Source organism: Manis javanica, chromosome 1 (assembly GCF_040802235.1).
Source record: "Manis javanica isolate MJ-LG chromosome 1, MJ_LKY, whole genome shotgun sequence".
Classification (NCBI taxonomy): Eukaryota; Metazoa; Chordata; class Mammalia; order Pholidota; family Manidae; genus Manis; species Manis javanica.
Window position 1 is genome coordinate 124,935,138 of NC_133156.1, and position 12,576 is coordinate 124,947,713.

The 12,576-nt window shown below is 35.6% G+C and overlaps 1 long non-coding RNA gene across 2 annotated transcripts in view; it reads left to right on the forward strand.

Moving 5' to 3' along the window:
- LOC118969175 (uncharacterized) overlaps positions 1–12,576 on the forward strand; it is a 465,723-nt gene that overhangs the window by 179,370 nt on the left and 273,777 nt on the right. The window contains exon 5 of one of the 2 annotated variants that reach the window (XR_012130315.1): positions 845–924. The exons of the other annotated variant lie outside the window; for it this stretch is intronic. This is a non-coding gene — a long non-coding RNA (uncharacterized lncRNA). The remainder of the gene's footprint in view (positions 1–844; positions 925–12,576) is intronic. 2 annotated transcript variants of the gene reach the window in all.

Sequence of the window (12,576 nt, forward strand, 5' to 3'; positions counted from 1 at the left end):
ATATGAAAAGTTGAACACAAAATCATTGGTATCCACCATGTTAGACGTGAAAACAGATTTCATGACATTGGTGGCATTCTGGAATAAAAAAGAATTCTATTCAATAAATTTTCTTTGAGTCACTGAATATTGAGGGAGATGGAAAAGGTTTTCAAGTTATGATTTTCTCTCAGCTTCTCCTGAATTAATTATCCTGAAAGTAAGTCTTCTGAGGAGAAGATCCATGTACCTCAGTGACTCCTGATTGAGCTCTGTCACACATTTTTTTTTTAAAGCTCTGTAGGCTTTTGCTATCTTCACTGTTGCTTATTTGGAAACATAATGAAGAAATTTTTTTCCATAGACTGTTTGCTTTCAGGATCAATTTATCTTTCTTCATCTAAAAGCTAAAATCTGAGCTTTTATTGAAATTTGAATTATCATATTGAAGGAAAGCTCACCATTGAAAAACTTGGACATTTTCTGATTTAACCCATTTCATTGAAAGAGCACCCAGCAATATGGTTAGTTACGCAGTGGCCCTGAATTTACTCTGTGTTTTGAATTTCTTTCTATGATGCCAGACATCACAAACACAGCAAGGCAGAAATAGCCGATTCACATTAAGAAGGAATATTAGTTCCTAAACAAGTTAATTAGATTAATAATTTTCCTTTTGAGATCACCTACTTCTTTGGGACTCTTAATGCTATCTGTGAACAGAATATTCTGAATTCAGTAAATTACTCATTGTTTAACATGGGATTGCAACAGTTTTCATAACTTTTTCTTTGAGCCAGTTCAAGAGAAGCTCTGTTTTCTCTAGGTGTTTTCAATAGTAACTTTATTTTATTGTTGTTCTCAGGCTGTAAACTGAAACTGGTTGAGCTTTTTCCTTATCCTGGACTCCACATTTTTTGTGTACCATTGTAAATGAAATGACAGGTAAGAGGGAATTCATATTTGGGAAATAGGAAAAAACTCTTTTATAAGACTGGGGCATATACAAATTATAAAGCAGTACTCATCTGTGTTTCTCTGATTATTAGCCAATGAACTAGTATTATTACCAATTACAAATCTGTTTATTAAAATGGTTCTTAAAAATAGTTTTAAAAGTATCTCTGTGTTTAAATGAATAAAATATTCTCTCAGCAATTTTTGGATGCATTATCTCCCAGTGACAAAAGATGTGTAAACACAAAAGAACAACAAAAGTGTAACAGTATGTGGCTTCAACCCAGACTCTCTGTTTAGAACTTCAGCCATCCTGAATGTTTTTATTTGGTCAATCCGGTACCCAGCCTCATTGCATTTCTGGACAGTACAGATGACATAAGTGAAGGAATTTCCTCAGTCTGAGGATTCCTTTCTGAGAAATGATAACAACATCTTGAACTGGAATGAGGAGTATTATAAAGCATTTAACAGACATTCCATTTAGAGAAATACACCAACAGTGAAGACATTTCAAGACTAGTTTTATTAGGATAGATCAGACTGAAATAATTATGCAGTTGTTCCTCAGAGCTGCTGTGTTTATTTCCATACAGATCATAGAAAAGTAGAATGTAGACAAATACTTAGTTTTAGTTAGTGTTTAAAAGCAACTTGACATTTTTTCCAAGTCGAACATGAGTTCTAATCTTAGGTAACTTCCTCTTGGTTATAAACCTAATTTTCCACCTCATTCTAGTTCATTTAGTAAAACAGCCACATGATTTTTAATTTGCCCAATAGTGACTCTAACACACACAACCCATTCATGGGATTATTTTATGAATTTTCTAAATTTATTAAAATGTTTTTGCATGAATTTACTTATTCCATATAGTGACCATTTCTGGTGTGAAAAATATCAAATTCTTGCCATGAAAAATCAAATATTATCTTTTATATTATTTTTTCAAGAAGTGCTTTCTCAACTGTGCTTTCTCAACTGTTTATTGCATGTGGTAATAATATAGCTCATTAATCATCTGTTATAGACATTCCTGGAAAAAAAATTCCATGTTGAGTTCTACTTTTTCAAAGATTTGGATGAATGTTAAATTTTGCTATTTAAACTGCAGCTAGGAAAATGAGTACTATTTTCAAATGAATTTGTAAAGTTAGAATTGTTAATATTTTGATGTAGACCAGTCAAGCAGAACACTTAAAATTTGAATGCTTTATGCACACATGACATAAACACAAGCACAAACATTAGGTAATTGACCTTTTTTGCATAAAATTAAGTAAAGTGAATCAACACAAATAGAGGTTTATTAGGACTATAAAGTAATTAATCTGTTTTAGAGTTGTTTAATCTCATTATGTTCTAGTTATATCACACATATATAAATTCAATTTAAAACTTTGTAGAAAATTTTATAATGTATACTAGCCAGTGAGCCTATCCAGTCCATTATACTAAAGGAATAGCTTTATTTTCAGACCTCACTAATCAAAGATTCTTTCTGTTTGGAAGATCAACCTTGTATACTACCAAGAAAGAAAAATATTCTAACTAAACTGAGATGTAATACTTTCCTATTACTTAGAACTTTGATTTTATACTTTATAAAGAGCTATTTTAGATTCATTTACACATATTTTCTAAATTACTATTGGGCATTCATGTAAAAAGAAAATATAAACAAAAGACATTTATTATCATCCTCAAATATATTTGCATTCAAAGTCCATCTTCTGAATCACTTTTAAATTCAGAATGGTCACTATCTTTTTTCTTGATAAATATCATCTCTTGTGTCATTAAGAATATTGTATTATAGCCTTTGTAAGATAGTGTTCCAGTATCTTCACGAGTATTTTCTTCCAAGTCATGAATACTCAGTTTGCCAATTTTGAAGTTGGTACTTTCTTGTCTTCCAAAATATATCAGTAAAAGATTTTTAAACAAAACTAATAGTCCATGTCTGACACAGATTATAAGAAGCCACCTGTTATGAGATCCTGTTCAGATATGTTCAAATGTGGGAAAATGCATGTTTTAGAATCAGTGAAATTTAGTATTAATAATGCTTAATTTTTCCATAAGTTGCATTGTATTAGGTATATATATAAGCCAAAATGTAGCAACAAAATCTGTTCTTTTCATTTGAATATCATTTTTACCACCTAAATTTCTTTTAACTATTGGATTATTTTATTTACATAACATTTTGGAGAAATAAGGGTTGACTGTGTAGACTGTATAATTTCTCCCATTTTACAGAAGTGAAACTGACATATATTCATATATATATAATATAAATATATATATGCACATATAGAGTGTGAGCAGATTAAAAGATTAAATGAATTGTTCTATATCACACATTTCAGTTATAAAAGCACACAATTCAGTTATAAAAGAACTTAGTCTAAAACCCAGATTTCTATATACTAGCCCAGAGATCTCTTTCATATACCCAAAATTGTGGGTTTCATTGTCAAGGAATTGGAAGGGGATGGATGGGGACTTAAAATGTGTTATTACTCTTTCTGTTAGACCCAGAATCTTTGGCTCAGTGGGTAGTAAAAAATGGGAATAGAAAGTTGAATAATTGTAATCATCATTCCATTCCTAACCACATGTTATATATGAGACTTCTTATAAAGTTTCTCTGACCAAAAATAAACATAGCTGTTTATTTAGGAGGCAAGCATTTAGTGTGTTCATGTTTGTGAACATTTTCATGAGTAACAAAATAGGAGAGACAGTTCAATAGTGTCAGTAAAGCAGATTGTCCTCCCTCATGTCGGTGAACCTTATCCAATCAGTTGAAGGTTTGAACAGAACAAAAAGGTTGACCCTCCTCTGAATAAGAAAGAATTCTTTCTGCCTGAATGCCTTCAAACTGGAGCATAGAATTTTTCTCCCCTTCAGTTTAGAACTAAAACATTGACACTTCCTGGATTTTAAGCCTGCCAGCCCTCAGAAATGGAACTACCATCAGGTCTTCTGTTTTGTGTGTATGTGTGTGTGTTTGTGTGTACATCCTAGAGTTTCTATTTCTCTGGAGAACCCTGACCAAAAGGGTGAGACATCTCAAAACTACAGTGAAAAATATAGAAAAACAAATTATGAAAAAAAAGGTAAGAATATTAGGAGATGAGTCAATGGGATTTGATATGCAACAAGACAGAACACATGAGTAATTCAGAAAGGAAAAAAATCCAAGTAGAATCAGGCTTTTTTATCTCCAATATGGAAGGCTACACAGTGGCTATACTTTCTACCAGCTGCTTAGAGAAAAGAAATGTAACTCAAGAATCCTGCCTTGCTATCATGAACATGTTGGAATAAATGTATTCCATCTAAGAAAATATTTAAGAAAAAATACTAGGGCAGAGCCAAGATGGTGGCATGAGTAGGATAGTGGGAATCTCCTCCCAAAAACATATATATTTTTGAAAATAGAACAAATACAACTAATCCTAAAAGAGAGCCCAGAACACACAGGACAACAGCCAGACTACATCCACACTTGCGAGAACCCAGTGCCTGGTGAAAGGGGTAAGATACAAGCCACAGCCCAGCGGTACCCGAGGCCCCGCACCCCAGCTCCCGGCGGGAGGAGAGGAGTTGGAGCAGGGAGGGAGAGGGAGCCTAGAACTGCTAAACACCCAGCCCTAGCCATCTGCACCAGAACGCAGACACAGTGCATGCATGGGGTGCTGGAAACTAGGGAAACAGGACAGTAAGACCTTTGAGCAGGTCCCGAAGCCGGCGCCCCTGGGACAAAAAAAAGCTAGTGCTTTTTGAAAGTCTTAAAGGGACAGGGACCCCACAGCTGGATGGAAGCATCCTGGGTCACCAAAGCAGCTGGAAATTCCAGGGAATTCCAGGTGCACTAACCCCCTGGGCAACAGCTCTGAGAACCCTCATGGAGGTAAACAGCCAAACAGCACCCCCGGCCTTAACCCCTCTGGGGTCCCACCATAGCAGAGCAGCAGCCTGAGGCTGGCTCCACCCACAGCAAGGGAGCTTCCTCCATACCGGCCAGGCAAGATACAGAGACCCAGTCTACACGCAATTGACCAACACACGCTGCTAGGGGTCACCATTGTCCCAGTAAAGAAAGGCCAGGAGCCAAGTGGAAAGAGTATTGACTCTCCCAGCTGACAGACAAGTCAATAACTCACCATTGTACCTATCAACATGAAAAGGCAAAAAAATTTGATCCAGACAAGACTAACCCAGACAGCTTCGACATCTTCTACATCTTCCCCTGAGAAGGAACCTGGGGAGATAGATTTAACCAGTCTTCCTGAAAAAGAATTCAAAACAAAAGTCATACCCATGCTGATGGACTTGCAGAGAAATATGCAAGAACTAAGGAAGGAGAATACAGAAATAAAACAAGCTCTGGAAGGACATCAAAACAGAATGGACGAGATGCAAGAGACCATTAATGGACTAGAAAACAGAGAACAGGAACACAGAGAAGCTGATGCAGAGAGAGATAAAAGGATCTCCAGGAATGAAAGAATTTTAAGAGAACTGTGTGACCAATCGAAAAGGAACAATATCCAAATTATAAGGGTACCAGAAGAAGAAGAGAGAGAAAAAGGGATAGAAAGTGTCTTTGAAGAAATAATTGCCGAAAACTTCCCCAAACTAGGGGAGGAAATGGCCTCTCAGACCACAGAGGTACACAGAACTCCCATGACAAGGGATCCAAGGAGGGCAACACGAAGACACATAATAATTAAAATGGCAAAGATCAAAGACAAGGACAAAGTATTAAAGGCAGCCAGAGAGAAAAGAAAGGTCACCTACAAAGGAAAACCCATCAGGCTATCATCAGACTTCTCAACAGAAACCCTACAGGCCAGAAGAGAATGGCATGATATACTTAATGCAATGAAACAGAAGGGCCTCGAACCAAGAATACTGTATCAAGCACGATTATCATTTAAATATGAAGGAGGGATTAAACAATTCCCAGACAAGCAAAAGTTGAGGGAATTTGCCTCCCACAAACCACCTCTACAGGGCATCTTACAGAGACTGCTCTAGATGGGAGCACTCCTAAAAAGAGCACAGAACAAAATACCCAACATATGAAGAAGGGAGGAGGAGGAATAAGAAGGGAGAGAAATAAAGAATCATCAGACCATGTTTATAATAGCTCAATAAGCGAGTTAAGTTAGACAGTAAGGTAGTAAAGAAGCTAACCTTGAACCTTTGGTAACCACAAACTTAAAGCCTGCAATGGCAATAAGTACATACCTTTCAATAATCACCCTAAATGTAAATGGACTGAATGCACCAATCAAAAGACACAGAGTAATGGAATGGATAAAAAAAAGCAAAACCCATCCATATGCTGCTTACAGGAGACTCACCTCAAACCCAAAGACATGCACAGATTAAAAGTCAAGGGATGGAAAAAGATATTTCATGCAAACAACAGAGAGAAAAAAGCAGGTGTTGCAATACTAGTATCAGACAAATTAGACTTCAAAATAAAGTAACAAAAGATAAAGAAGGACATTACATAATGATAAAGGGATCAGTCCAACAAGAGTATATAACCATTATAAATATATATGCACCCAATACAGGAGCACCAACATATGTGAAACAAATCTAACCGAATTAAAAGAGGAAATAGAATGCAATGCATTCATTCTGGGAGACTCACTCCAAAGGACAGATCCACCAGACAGAAAATAAGTAAGGACACAGAGGCACTGAACAACACACTAGAACAGATGGATCTAATAGACATCTACAGAACTCTACATCCAAAAGCAACAGGATACACATTCTTCTCAAGTGCACGTGGAACATTCTCCAGAATAGACCACATACTAGGCCACAAAAAGAAACTCAGTAAATTCCAAAAGATTGAAATCCTACCAACCAACTTTTCAGACCACAAAGGTATAAAACTAGAAATAAACTGTACAAAGAAAGCAAAAAGGCTCACAAACACATCAACGCTTAACAACACGCTCCTAAATAATCAATGGATCTATGATGAAATCAAAATGGAGATCCAGCAATATATGGAAACAAACGACAACAACAACACTAAGCCCCAACTACTGTGGGATACAGCAAAAGCAGTCTTAAGAGGAAAGTATATAGCAATCCAGGCGTATTTAAAGAAGGAAGAACAATCCCAAATGAATGGTCTAATGTCACAATTATCGAAATGGAAAAAGAACAAATGAGGTCTAAGGTTAGCAGAAGGAGGGACATATAAAGATCAGAGAAGAAATAAATAAAGTTGAGAAGAATAAAAGAATAGCAAAAGTCAATGAAACCAAGAGCTGGTTCTTCAAGAAAATAAACAAAATAGATAAGCCTCTAGCCAGACTTATTAAGAGGAAAAGAGAGTCAACACAAATCAACAGAATCAGAAACGAGAAAGGAAAAATCACGACGGACCCCACAGAAATACAAAGAATAATTAGAGAGTACTATGAAAACCTATATGCTAACAAGCTGGGAAACCTAGGAGAAATGGACAACTTCCTAGAAAAATACAACCTTCCAAGACTGACCCAGAAAGAAACAGAATATCTAAACAGACCAGTTACCAGCACAGACCAGTTACCAGCAACGAAATTGAAGTGGTAATCAAAAAACTACCAAAGAACAAAACCCCTGGGGTAGATGGATTTACCTCGGAATTTTATCAGACATACAGAGAAGATATAATACCCATTCTCCTTAAAGTTTTCCAAAAAATAGAAGAGGAGGGGATACTCCCAAACTCATTCTATGAAGCCAACATCACCCTAATACCAAAACCAGGCCAAGACCCCACCAAAAAAGAAAACTACAGACCAATATCCCTGATGAACGTAGATGCAAAAATACTCAACAAAATATTAGCAAACTGAATTCAAAAATACATCAAAAGGATCGTACACCCTTACCAGTGGGATTCATCCCAGGGATGCAAGGATGGTACAACATTCGAAAATCCATCAACATCATTCACCACATCAACAAAAAGAAAAACAAAAACCACATGATCATCTCCATAGATGCTGAAAAAGCATTCGATAAAATTCAACATCCATTCATGATAAAAACTTTCAACAAAATGGGTATAGAGGGCAAGTACCTCAACATAATAAAGGTCATATATGATAAACCCACAGCCAACATCATACTGAACAGCGAGAAGCTGAAAGCTTTTCCTCTGCAATTGGGAACAAGACAGGAATGCACACTATCCCCACTGTTATTCAACATAGTACTGGAGGTCCTAGCCACGGCAATTAGACAAAACAAAGAAATACAAGGAATCCAGATTGGTAAAGAAGAAGTTAAACTGCCACTATTTGCAGATGACATGATAGTGAGCATAAAAAACCCTAAAGACTCCACTCTGAAACTACTAGAGCTAATATCAGAATTCAGCAAACTTGCAGGATACAAAATTAACACACAGAAACCTGTGGCTTTCCTATACACTAACAATAAACTAATAGAAAGAGAAATCAGGAAGACAATTCCATTCACAATAGCATCAAAAAGAATAAAATACCTAGGAATAAACCTAACCAAGGAAGTGAAAGACCTATACCCTGAAAACTATAAGACACTCCTAAGAGAAATTAAAGAGATCACTAACAAATGGAAACTCATCCCATGCTCCTGGCTAGGAAAAATTAATATTGGCCATCCTGCCCAAAGCAATATACAGATTTGATGCAATCCCTATCAAACTACCAACAGCATTCTTCAATGAACTGGAACAAATAGTTCAAAAATTTATATGGAAACACCAAAGACTCTGAATAGCTAAAGCAATCCTGAGAAGGAAGAATGAAGTGGGTGGGATCTCACTCCCCATCTTCACGCTCTACTACAAAGCCACAGTAATCAAGACAATTTGGTACTGGCACAAGAACAGAGCCACAGACCAGTGGAACAGAATAGAGACTCCAGACATTAACCCAAACATATATGGCCAGTTAATATTTGATAAAGGAGCCATGGACATACAATGGGGAAATGACAGTCTCTTCAACAAATTGCACTGGCAAAACTGGACAGGTACATGTAAGAAAATGAAACTGGATCACTGCCTAACCCCATACACAAAAGTAAACTCCAAATGGATCAAAGACCTGAATGTAAGTCATGAAACCATAAAACTTTTAGAAAAAAACATAGGCAAAAATCTCATGGACATAAACATGAGTGACTTCTTCATGAACATATCTCCCCGGGCAAGGAAAACAAAGGCAAAAATGAACAAGTGGGAGTATATCAAGCTAAAAAGCTTCTGTACAGCAAAGGACACCATCAATAGAACAAAAAGGTATCCTACAGTATGGGAGAACATATTCATAAATGACAGATCCAATAAAGGATTGACATCCAAAATACATAAAGAGCTCACATGCCTCAACAAACAAAAAGCAAATAATCCAATTAAAAAATGGGCAGAGGAGCTAAATAGACAGTTCTCTAAAGAAGAAATTCAGATGGCCAACAGACACAAGAAAAGATGCTCCACATCGCTTGTCATCAGAGAAATGCAAATTAAAACCACAATGAGATATCATCTCACACCAGTAAGGATGGCTACCATCCAAAAGACAAACAACAACAAATGTTGGCGAGGTTGTGGAGAAAGGAGAACCCTCCTACACTGCTGGTGGGAATGTAAATTAGTTCAACCATTGTGGAAAGCAGTATGGGGGTTCCTCAAAATGCTCAGAATAGAAATACCATTTGACCCAGGAATTCCACCTCTAGAAATTTACCCCAAGAATGCAGCACTCCAGTTTGAAAAAGACAGATGCACCCCTATGTTTATCGCTGCACTATTTACAATAGCCAAGATATGGAAGCAACCTAAATGTCCATCAGTAGATGAATGGATAAAGAAGATGTGGTACATATACACAATAGAATATTACTCAGCCATAAGAAAAAAACAGATCCTACCATTCGCAACAACATCGATGGAGGTAGAGGGTATTATGCTCAGTGAAATAAGCCAGGCGGAGAAAGACAAGTACCAAATGGTTTCACTCATATGTGGAGTATAAGAACAAAAGAAAACTGAAGAAACAAAACAGCAGCAGAATCACAGAACACAAGAATGGACTGATAGTTACCAAAGGGAAAGGGACTGTGGGGGGGAGGGACGGGTGGGAAGGGAGGGATAAGGGGGGGAAAGAAAGAAAGGGGCATTAAGATTAGCATTTATAGTGTGGGGGGAGCATGGGGAGGGCTGTGCAACACAGAAAAGACACGTAGTGATTTTTACAGCATCTTACTATGTTGATGGACAGTGACTGTGAATAGGGATGTGGGGGGGACTTGGTGAAGGGGGGAGCCTAGTAAACATAATGTCCTTCATGTAACTGTAGATTAATGATACCAAAATAAAATTTAAAAAAAGAAGAAAAATGCGAGTTCAAATATTAAAACAACAGAGACCTCAAGATAGGTGAAAGGAAAAAAGAAAGGAAAAATGGTAAGCAAAATATTTTAAAGGAAAATATAACAACAATCTGGAACTAAACATACTAAATAATTTCAGCAAAACAGGGCTGGAAAGGGGATAGAAGGGAGGTAAAGCCATATCATCCTGAAGTTGTCATCTGGGTCAGACTGAAATGGGGAAGCAAAAGTATTCTAAAGCCTCAGTTTATTTGGGGTGGAGAAGATGCACTGAAAGTAAATACTTGTTTACTTGTTCATGCCTAATAATAGACGAACCTACTTGATTATGGGTGTTGGAAAAGAAAGATAATACCCCTATGAATTGCAAAGAAACAATCAATATTTCAACTTAATAAGGAGGAAAAGAGCAAATACTTGATCAAGCCAGCACAATTAAGAGAAAAGGAGGGAAAATGAATAGTAAACATAGAGTTAGAATGGAAAAGATAAATCAAATATATTAGTTGTTGGAGCTAATTAAGAATAGACATACTTGTGCATGCCAAAAAACATAGCAGCTCAATATATAAAGCAAAACTATCAGAACATATGGAGTAGATACAAATATGATTATAGTGAGAGAGAATGTATGTTTCTCTTCAGAATTAACAATCAGAAAATGATGAATAAGAACATAGGGGAATTATATAATTAACAACTCAAATTTATATATAAATTTAAAATTTCCACTTCTCAAAAAGCAAAGAGATTTGTTGGCATGTCTAAAAAAAAAAATTACTGAGTTCAATCAATCATTCAAGTGTTTGGCTTCGAATAAAAAACTTAGTAATATTATGTCAGAGTAGAGTATTTTACTGCCACATAATAAAATTTGAAATGAATAATAAAAAATGATGTACAAGCTTAACTATGGGGACATAGAATAAGACTCTTAAATATCTTTTGTTTAAAAGAGAAAATGAGATGGTGAAATGAAATGAAAATGAGATTACATTAGAATCAAACCTGTAGAATACAGCTAAAAATGGGCTCAGAGGGTTATTTATAGCTTTAAATACCTATTAAAGAAGAAAGACTAAAACTAAAGGGACTTAGTACCAATCAAAAGAAATAAGGAATGGAAAATTAAAACCAAAATAAATTTGGAGGGCACGGATAAATATAAAAAGCTAAAAAAAGATACAACAAAAAAAGCAAGAATGAATAAATGTATTCAAAAACAATTTCTTCAATAAAACTGATACTCATCCATATTCTAAAAAAAACCAAAGATATTGAACTAATAAAAAACTAGAAATGGAAATAGGGACATAATCACAGCAAATAAAAGAATTATGAGAATATATATATGCTTCTGTAGTAAAAGGTTCACAAATCTAGACAAATGAGTGATTTTTCTAGTAAATGCTGTTGAAGAAATTTAAGGTAGGAAACCTAAGTAGATGAATTAGATATGATACATTGAGAAGATGTTTAAAAGTCTGCCAGTGGAAAATGCCCAAAGAAAATGTTTTTCATAACAGATTTTCAGTTAACCTTTAAAGACTATAAATTCCAATATCATAGAAAAAGATAGCATGACTAATACAAAACCATGATAAATAATGCACCCAAGAAAAGGCAAGTAAAGAAAATTATAAATAAATGTTATCTGATATTTTATGTATACACACACACATACATACACACAGTCCAGGATATTATCAAAAGAGTACAGCATGCATGCTTTTTTTTTTTGCAGTTAACTAGTGAATACTCTATTCAGAGAATGAATTTTTAATAGAATTTCATGCACCAGGATATTAGTACAGTGAGGGGAGGGGAGTCACAGAGGGAAACATCTAACCCTGATAGAGCTCTCAACTCCCAGAATCCCCTTGGCTGAGAATCCTATTTAATTGTGCTGTATTCTAGAACTGTAGATACAGTTCAGAATTAGATATTTTGTTAACACAACAACCATTCAAATAGAAATTCAAGTAGAAATTATAGAAATGTATCAGTTGGTACTGATAAGTCCTTTTTTACCTTTTGAAAAGGTAAGTATCCATCAACATGTCAACATATTTATTAAAACCCAATAACCAACACCATACTCTGGTGTTTGTTGGTTTAAGCCTAAAGTATTTGCATTTGAATGAGCAGTAATACAGGGCTGCCTACTATTAACATTATTTCTCAAAATTGATTTAAAGCTCATAGCAGATGAAATAAGAAAA